The sequence below is a fragment of the Suricata suricatta genome, chromosome 9 (assembly GCF_006229205.1).
Source record: "Suricata suricatta isolate VVHF042 chromosome 9, meerkat_22Aug2017_6uvM2_HiC, whole genome shotgun sequence".
Lineage (NCBI taxonomy): Eukaryota > Metazoa > Chordata > Mammalia > Carnivora > Herpestidae > Suricata > Suricata suricatta.
This window is the reverse complement of record NC_043708.1, coordinates 99,974,869-99,983,151: the sequence shown is the minus strand read 5'-3', so window position 1 is coordinate 99,983,151 and position 8,283 is coordinate 99,974,869.

Here is an 8,283-nt window from a genome sequence, read left to right as displayed (position 1 = left end):
AAGTTCTGCAACAGGGCAGCCAGCAGGCCTGGGGGCTGGGGTGGACCTGGCCCGCCCAGCAGAGGGGTCGCCGGGAGAGGTGGCTGGATTTCCTCAGGCACTCGCCGCAGAAGTGGCTCTTCTGAGGCTTCCTCACTGTCCTGTGCCCCCGGCTCCTGGCCAGGGTAGGAAAGGAGAGGGAGGGAGATGAAGGATGAGGGGGGTGTGGTGAGGGCTTCATACCCGTATAAGGGTGGCTTGTAGTTATGAACTCTCAAAAGATATTTAGTTCCCCCTTGAAAGTAGCAATTTAAAGTAGGTACTTTTCTTTACAGTCTGTTGGGAAGTAGCGATGCTTTTATGTATTTGTCCATTTACTGAGGGTGTTTGTCCTTTTGGGTCCCAATTTTACAGGGGGATAGGATTATATTAGACTCTCCATCTTGAGTGTCCTATTTTCTCTCCTATCACCTCACCTCCATGAGGCTGTGAAAACTGAAGTTCAAGTTCACTTTCAAGATTGGAAGGTTTATCACTGATAGGCTGACTTTACAAAGTCCTTAAGATAAAAGCTGGTTTCAAGGCTTAGAGTATCTCGCCAGATTCTTGGGTTTGGGGCCCGAGTATTTATTATTTTCTTCCCAAGTTCATCAGTGTCTTTAAGACATTTTTAAAAACATTATTCAGAATTTTTCAGAAAGAAGCTCATTCAGGGTACTTACTCTACTTTGCTACCAGAAAAGGAGGTATTTCCAGTTTCTTAATCTAGAAGTTGAGATCGTTGGACTGGAAAAGAAGGTCCTAACATTTTTCGGACAGGCTCTTGAAGACTTGAAAGAATTCAGGGTCTGGGGACTGAATGTCTTTCCAGGAGAACGTATGTGCACATACACACAGTGTGTGCATGCGTGTTCCCTTGAAGGTATTCATGGGCTCAGGGTTAAGAAGTCACAAGCCAACTGCTCTCTGAGGTCCCTGCTGGGACCGGCTTCCTATTGCCTTGCAGTGTTCTCTGTGGAGTTGAGGGCAGACACTTCCGTGTCTCTTCCTGATAGGTCTGAAGAGCCAGACTTTGGTTTCTCGCTCAGAGCTTCCAGGATCTTCAGGACCTGATGGGGAAGGGATATGCAGGTTAAAGGCTCACACGGAGCTGGAGCAGAACAGAGCTGGTCATTCATTCCAAAAATATTTCAAATAAACTTGTTCCGGTTGTCATTCATTCTAAAAATATTTACAATAAACTTGTTCTAATGACCTATTGCTGTAAAACCTCCCTCAAACTTAATGAGTTAAACCAAACCAGAACAATTATCTTTATCTTTCATGGTTCCGTTGGCAACAGGGGTCAGCTAGACGGTTTTCACCTAGGATTTTTCATATGGTTGTGGTCACACGGTGGCTGGGGCTGGAATTGTCTCGGAGACTTCGCATGACGGCTAGCAGTTGATATTGTCAGCTAGAGTCTCAGCTGGAGTTGTTAGCTGGAAGCTCTCACGTGGCGCAGGCTTCCCCACAGCAGAGTGGCTGAGTGAGGAGGGTAAGTGTCCCAAGAAATAGAAAGCTGGGTAGAAGTTCTCTTATACCTAAGACCTCGCCTTGGCAGATACAGGACACTTCTTGATGGCAGAAAAATTAAAGAATTTGCAGACATGTTTTAAAACTACCAAGGGGCGCCTCGGTGGCTCAGTCGGTTAAGCCTCCGGCTTCGGCTCAGGTCAGATCTCACGTTCGTGGGTTCGAGCCCCGCGTCGGGCTCTGTGCTGACAGCTAGCTCAGAGCCTGGAGCCTGCTTCCGGTTCTGTGTCTCCTTCTCTCTCTGCCCCTCCCCCTCTCATGCTCTGTCTCTCTCTGTATTAAAAATAAATAAAACATTTAAAAAATTTTTAAAACTACCATGTACCCTTTCTGCACTAGACATTGGACAAGGCACTTGGAGCAGAGTGGTGAGTCATAGAAACCCTGCCCTCCTGGTACAAACGGTCTAGTGGTGAAGATAAACACTAATAGATTATGACAAATAAATACACGGTTGTAAACGTTGATGAGCACAGGCATCATGAGAAATTATATCACTCATTTGTATGATGTGGACCAGAGACCCAAGAATTTCCTCAAGAAAAGACATCAAACTATCACCAATTATTTAGTTCTTAAAGTCCATCTCAAATCTGTCCACTCCCCCTCCATTCCCACGGTCACAAAGCCACCACCCCAAACTCCTGAGGACTCCCTGTTTCTACGCCTTATCCCCAACAGTCCCTTCTCATGGCAGCCAGAATGAGTTAAAAAAAAAAAAAACACCTCATGTTAGATCAGGTTGCATTTTTTTTGTCTTTATTGAATTATAGTTGATACACAGTAAGTTGCACACTCTTAAGTGTAAAATTTGATGAGTATTAACATATGTAGACATTCATGAAGCCATCACAACAATAAAGATAATGAGATCCCCAAAACTGCTCATGACCCTTTACAATCTCACCCTCCCTCACCTCTAATCCCTAGGCAATCCCTAATTGCTTCCTGTCACTATAGACTTGTTTGCATTTTCTAGAATTTTATATAAGTAGAATTATGTAATATGTACTATCTTTGGTATGGCTTAATGATTTTGTTGTGTTATCAACAGTTCTTCCTTTTTACTGCTGACTAGCATTCCTTTAAATAGACCACACTGTGTTTATTCATCTACTTTTTGATAGACATTTGGGTTACAGTTTTTAGCTATTACAAATAAAACTGCTATAGCATTCAGGTAGAAGACTTGTGTGGACATATACTTTTCTTTCTTTGGGGGAAACACTGGACGGTGGAATGGCAGGGTCATATGGCTGGTGTCATGGTTAGCTTTTTAAGGAATTACTGCAATGTTTCCCAAAATAGTTGTACTATTTTACCTTCCCACCGGAAGTGTCTGAGCTTTGCGACCTTCCCACTCCCAGCAGTGGAAACGGTGAAGCCTTTTCATTCTAGACTTTCTAATAGGTGGGTACTGGTATCTCACTATGGTTTTAATTTGCATTCCCCTGATAACTAATGACATTGAGCATCTTTTCATGTGCTTTTTGTCAAGCTGACACAACCAGGACTGGATGATTCAGCTTGTAAAGATATGAGCCCCTCCTCAATTTAGATCATTACTTATGTAGCCAGTGAATAGAAGAGTTAGCCAAAGATGTCAGCTCCCTGTGGGTCTTGCCCCCCACACACAGCCAAGAGGAGGACATGGAGACAAAAGATGCCAGATGACTGCAACGTGACATGTAGGAAACCCCGTTGCTGAGGAGCCATTTCTAGACCACAGCTAATAAGAGGCTTTATATTCTGCAGCTCTGTTCTGGGGGTGGGGGGGTGGGGGGAGGCAGAAAGCCAGAGCAGAACCCAGGAGGAGAGAAGGGGTCTCATGAAAGCCTCTCAGGGGAGGCTGCCTTGAGCCCCTCACAAACCTCCCATCCTCTTCTGTTATGGATCATGAGGCATTATGTCAAGATTCTGTCTGTGGCGTTCACAGGGTGCCCGGGCAAAGCTGGTCCCCTTCCCTTATTTACCATTCACAGATCTTCTTTGATGCAGCGTCTGTTACATCTTTTGGCCGCTTTTATTTTTTAATTATTTTTAAAGCTTTAATTTTAAATCTGGTTAGTTAGCATACAGTGTTATATTAGTTTAGGGCATACAATATTGTGATTCAACACTTCCACCCATCACTATCTTTTGCACACTTTTAAAACCGAGTTGTCTTGGGGCATCTGAGTAGTTCAGTTGGTTAAGTGTCTGACTCTTGATCTTGGCTAAGGTCATGATCTCATGGTTTGTGTCTGCACTGACAGTGTGGAGCCTGCTTGGGATTCTCGCTCTCTCCTTCTTTCTCTGACCCTCCCGTTTGAGCTCTCTCTCAAAATAAATATTTAAAATAAAATACAATTTGGTTCTTTGTCTTATTGAGTTGTAAAAGTACTTTAGTATTCTATATACAAGTCCTCAGTTGGATGTTATGGTTTGCAAATAATATTTTCCAGCAGGTGGCTTACCTTTCTTGGCTTTCCTAGTGGTGTCTTTTAGGAAGTTCAGGTTTTACATTTTGATGAAGTCTGGTTTATCAGACATTTTCTTTTATTCCGTGTGTTGTGACATAGCTAAGGAACCTGTGCCTAGCCCAAGGACACAGAAACTTTCTCCTATGTTTTCATGTAGGTTCTAGAAATATTATGGTTTCAGTTCTTATATACAGGCTTGTGATACATTTCGAATTAATTTTTGCGTGTGAGTTGAAATAAAAGTTTCACTATTTCCCCACATAGATATCTGGTTTTCCTCTCCCTATTAAATTACCTTGGGACATTTATTGAACATCAGTTAACCACAAACGTGTGGAAGCACTTCTGTATTCTTTTCCATTCCACTGATCTGTATGCTTATCTTTACGCCAGTACCACACTGTCCTGATCACTGTAGCTTTATGCTAAATCTTAAAATCAGGCAGGTAAAGTTCTCCAGTTTTAACCTCTTCATTTGAAAGCTAATTCTGGCCATCCTGGATTCTCTGTCATTAATACGATGTTTTTTTCCAAAATATAGGTGGTGGCTTTTCTTTTTCTAAGTTGTAGAACTCTGAATTTATTACAGTTTGAGTAGAATTTCTCTATGAAACCACCTAGGCCTGATGCATTTTTGGAGGAGACGTAGTTTACTTTCTGACAATTTCCTGAAAAATTATCCATTCATCCACATTTTCAAATACGTTTAACTAGACGTGAAGATAAGAATCACTTGTAATTCTAGTTATCATTTTTTTCCCATTAGTGGTTAATTGTCTTATTTTGGAAAGTATTTGTGCCCCTCTTTTTCTTTGACGAGGTTATATAATTTTTCAAAGAGTTAATGTACTTTAAAGTTAATGACTTTAAAAATGTCATTTTTTAAACAACCACCTTTTATCTTTATCCTTTTCCTGTTTTATGTACTATAATGCTTTTCCATTTTATTCTTATTTTTTTAGTAGGCTCTATGCTCAATATGGGGCTCAAACTCATAACCCCCAAATTAAGAGTCACATGCTTCTAACTGAGCCGACCAGGCACCCAATGCATTTCCATTTCAATCTTTATTAATAGATTTCTTCTTTCGGCTTTCCAGATTTTTGAGCTGAATGCATTTGATAATTTTATTGTTTACTTAATAAAAGAATTCAAGGCCGTAAGTTTTATTCTGAAAAAGGTTTTTGCTGAATTCCATTGGTTATGATATTTGATGTCTTCACTGTTATTTTTTAATGGATATTCTACAATTTTAGTATTCATTTCCTCTTGTACTCAAGAAGAAAGGTCTTTTACCTATAAGAATGGATCCTTTAAGAAATACTTTAAGATACTTTCAGAAAGTGATAGTCTTTTTAATCTCTTTTAGTTTTGTTAATTATATCAAGAGAATATTGTCTATAAAATTTTCAACACAACATTTCTACTTTGGGAAATTTACTGAGGTTTTTCTCTGTGGTATGAGATATGATCAATTTTATTAATATTTCACAGACCTTTAAAAAAGTGTAGTCTCTTGTTTTTCAATGAACAGAGTATACCATCTATTAAAATTTACCTATCTTTAAATTTAAAAACCAAGAAGGTATTTTTGTGTTTTGTGGTAATATACTAGACCTTTGCCTCACAGCTCTTTAGAAATCATGAAGGTCTTACCTATCTTTCCCTCAGTTGCCTGTTTTCCTCTCTACTTCGCCCCTATCTGAAGTGAAATAAGCAAGTTAGTTTGATTTTTTAATTAGTCATTTTAATGACTGAAAATAACAAAAGTTCTATGTTCTTAATTCAAAAGGCATTTGTTGAGTGGAATAGTTTTGTTTTCTGTATTCACTTTTTAAAACATAATTTATTGTCAAATTGGTTTCCATGCAACACCCAGTGCTCATCCCAACAAGTGCCCTCCTCCATGCCCATTATCCACTTTTCCCTCTCCCCCACCCCCATCAACCCTTAGTTTGTTCTCAGAATTCAACAGTCTCTTATGGTTTTCCTCCCTCCCTCTCTGTAAGTTCCCCCTCATCCCCCATGATCTTCTGTTACGTTTTTCAAGATCCGTGTAAGACTGAAAACATATGGTATCTGTCTTTCTCTGACTTATATCACTTAACATAATACCCTCCAGTTCCATCCATGTTGTTGCAAATAGCTAGCTTTCATTCTTTCTCATTGCCAAGTAGTATTCCATTGTACATATAAACCACATCTTTTTGATCCATTCATCAGCTGATCAACATTTAGGCTCTTCCCATGATTTGGCTATTGTTGAAAGTGCTGCTATAAACATTAGGGTACATGTGCCCCTATGCATCAGCACTCCTGTATCCCTTGGATAAATCCCTAGCAGTGCTATTGCTGGGTCATAAGGGAGTTCTCTTGTTAATTTTTTGAGGAACGTTCACATTGTTTTCCAGAGCAGCTGCACCATTTTGCATTCCTGCCAACAGTGCGAGAGGGTTCCCATTTCTCCACATTCTTGCCAACACCTATAGTCTCCTGATTTGTTCATTTTAGCCACTCTGGTTGGTGTTGAGGTGGTATCTCAGTGTGGTTTTGATTTGTTATTTCCATTTGATGAGTGACATTGAGCATCATTTCACATGTCTATTGGCCATTTGGGTGTCTTCTTTGGAGAAGTGTCTATTCCTATCTTATCCCCATTTCTTCACTGGATTATTTGTTTTTGGATACTAGCCCTTTATCCAATATGTCACTTGCAACTATCTTTTCTCATTCCATAGGTTCCTCCTTTATAAAGGAAAAGCATATATTGAGCAGTTGGTTTAAATTCACATGGCTTTCCACTCCTTTTTAAGAGATTATGGACTTGCACATATGTAAAAAAAATAGACCATCTAGTAGGAGGCTCATTGGTGTGATTGTAATAGGGCAACAACCTAACAAATCATCAATATGTTTATGGAACAGTATGCATCAGTCAAGAAAGGAAGAAGAAAGACTCACATATACAAACATGCAATCATCCGAAAACTCCAAGTGAAAGATGGAGTATGTGTCCATACGCACGCATGTATGTAAAGCCAGAAAAAGAAGTGAAAGGTGAGCAAGAGATTTTGCCAATCACTACTTCAGAAGGGTAGGGAGGCAATAAATGGTACACTTTGGCTTTTACTCTAAAGTCTTCCTAATTTCTTGATGTTTATGTGAGACTACACAAATATAGCTTTTTATTATTGAAAAAAAAATGTCCAGGCCTTCAAAATCAGAGGATAAAAGTGTCCTATACCTCTTATCTAGGTGTAGAATGTAGACAAGGTATGCTATGGAGTAGACATTTACCTTTTTTCGCTCTGCAAAAGGCCTCTCACTTTCTCTTTTTATACTCCCCTTCCGAAAAATTGTGGCAAGTCCTCTGCTCCTTTCAACTATCTGGTATCCAAAAATCCTTGACCTTTTTGTCCCTCCTTAGTGAGGGTCATGAGCAATGTTAGATCCACCCTTACCTTTTCTCCTAATAGGTTATCTGCCCTTACCCTTTTCCCCTAAAATATTTGTCTTATTAAGTGAATATGGGTAGTAATATATACAAAAGGTTACCTTGAGACTTTTCAGAAACAGTGATAATAATAAAACATGAATATTTTATAAAAGAGTAAATAATGAAATAAGCTAGGTAACTTATTACTCCTCTTAGGAAAGGCAACTGACCCAACTCAGCAAGAATGACCATTTCTCAAAGGTTTCTGTGTTCCTTTTACTCCAGCCTGGGGATTTGGGGTACATGACAGATCCTGCCACATGGGATCTGAAGTACAAAGGCATGAGGTCTGCTTTCTGTCCCCAGGTCCCATCCTGCATGTTGGGTAGTCCTCTTTGACGTAATGTTGAGGACTGAGGTGTGTTTGCAGGGAGGTGTTGGCACACCACAATCACTCACTGATTGTGCAAGTCTGAAGACACAAGCACGTGTAATGCCCAGAAAGCAGTATCCTCAATGACCAGAGACCACCAGGGAGACTGAGGCATGCATGCAAAGGCAAAGGGCTTTATTATTACAGGTTTAGGCTCCCTGGACCTAAACTCAGGCTCACAGACTTCACCAACGCAGTGGATCCATACTGAGAGCCCCGAACAAGGGCTGAGTAAGGTTTTTATGGGGTTTGGGAAGGGGGAGTTACAAGAAATTCTGACATAGGTACAGTGACCCAATCATAATGGTACAACAGTATTGGCAGCAACTTTAACCATACACATTGTGCAGAGCATTCGTTACTTTTGGAGGGACTCAATTACAACATTTAGAGTACTT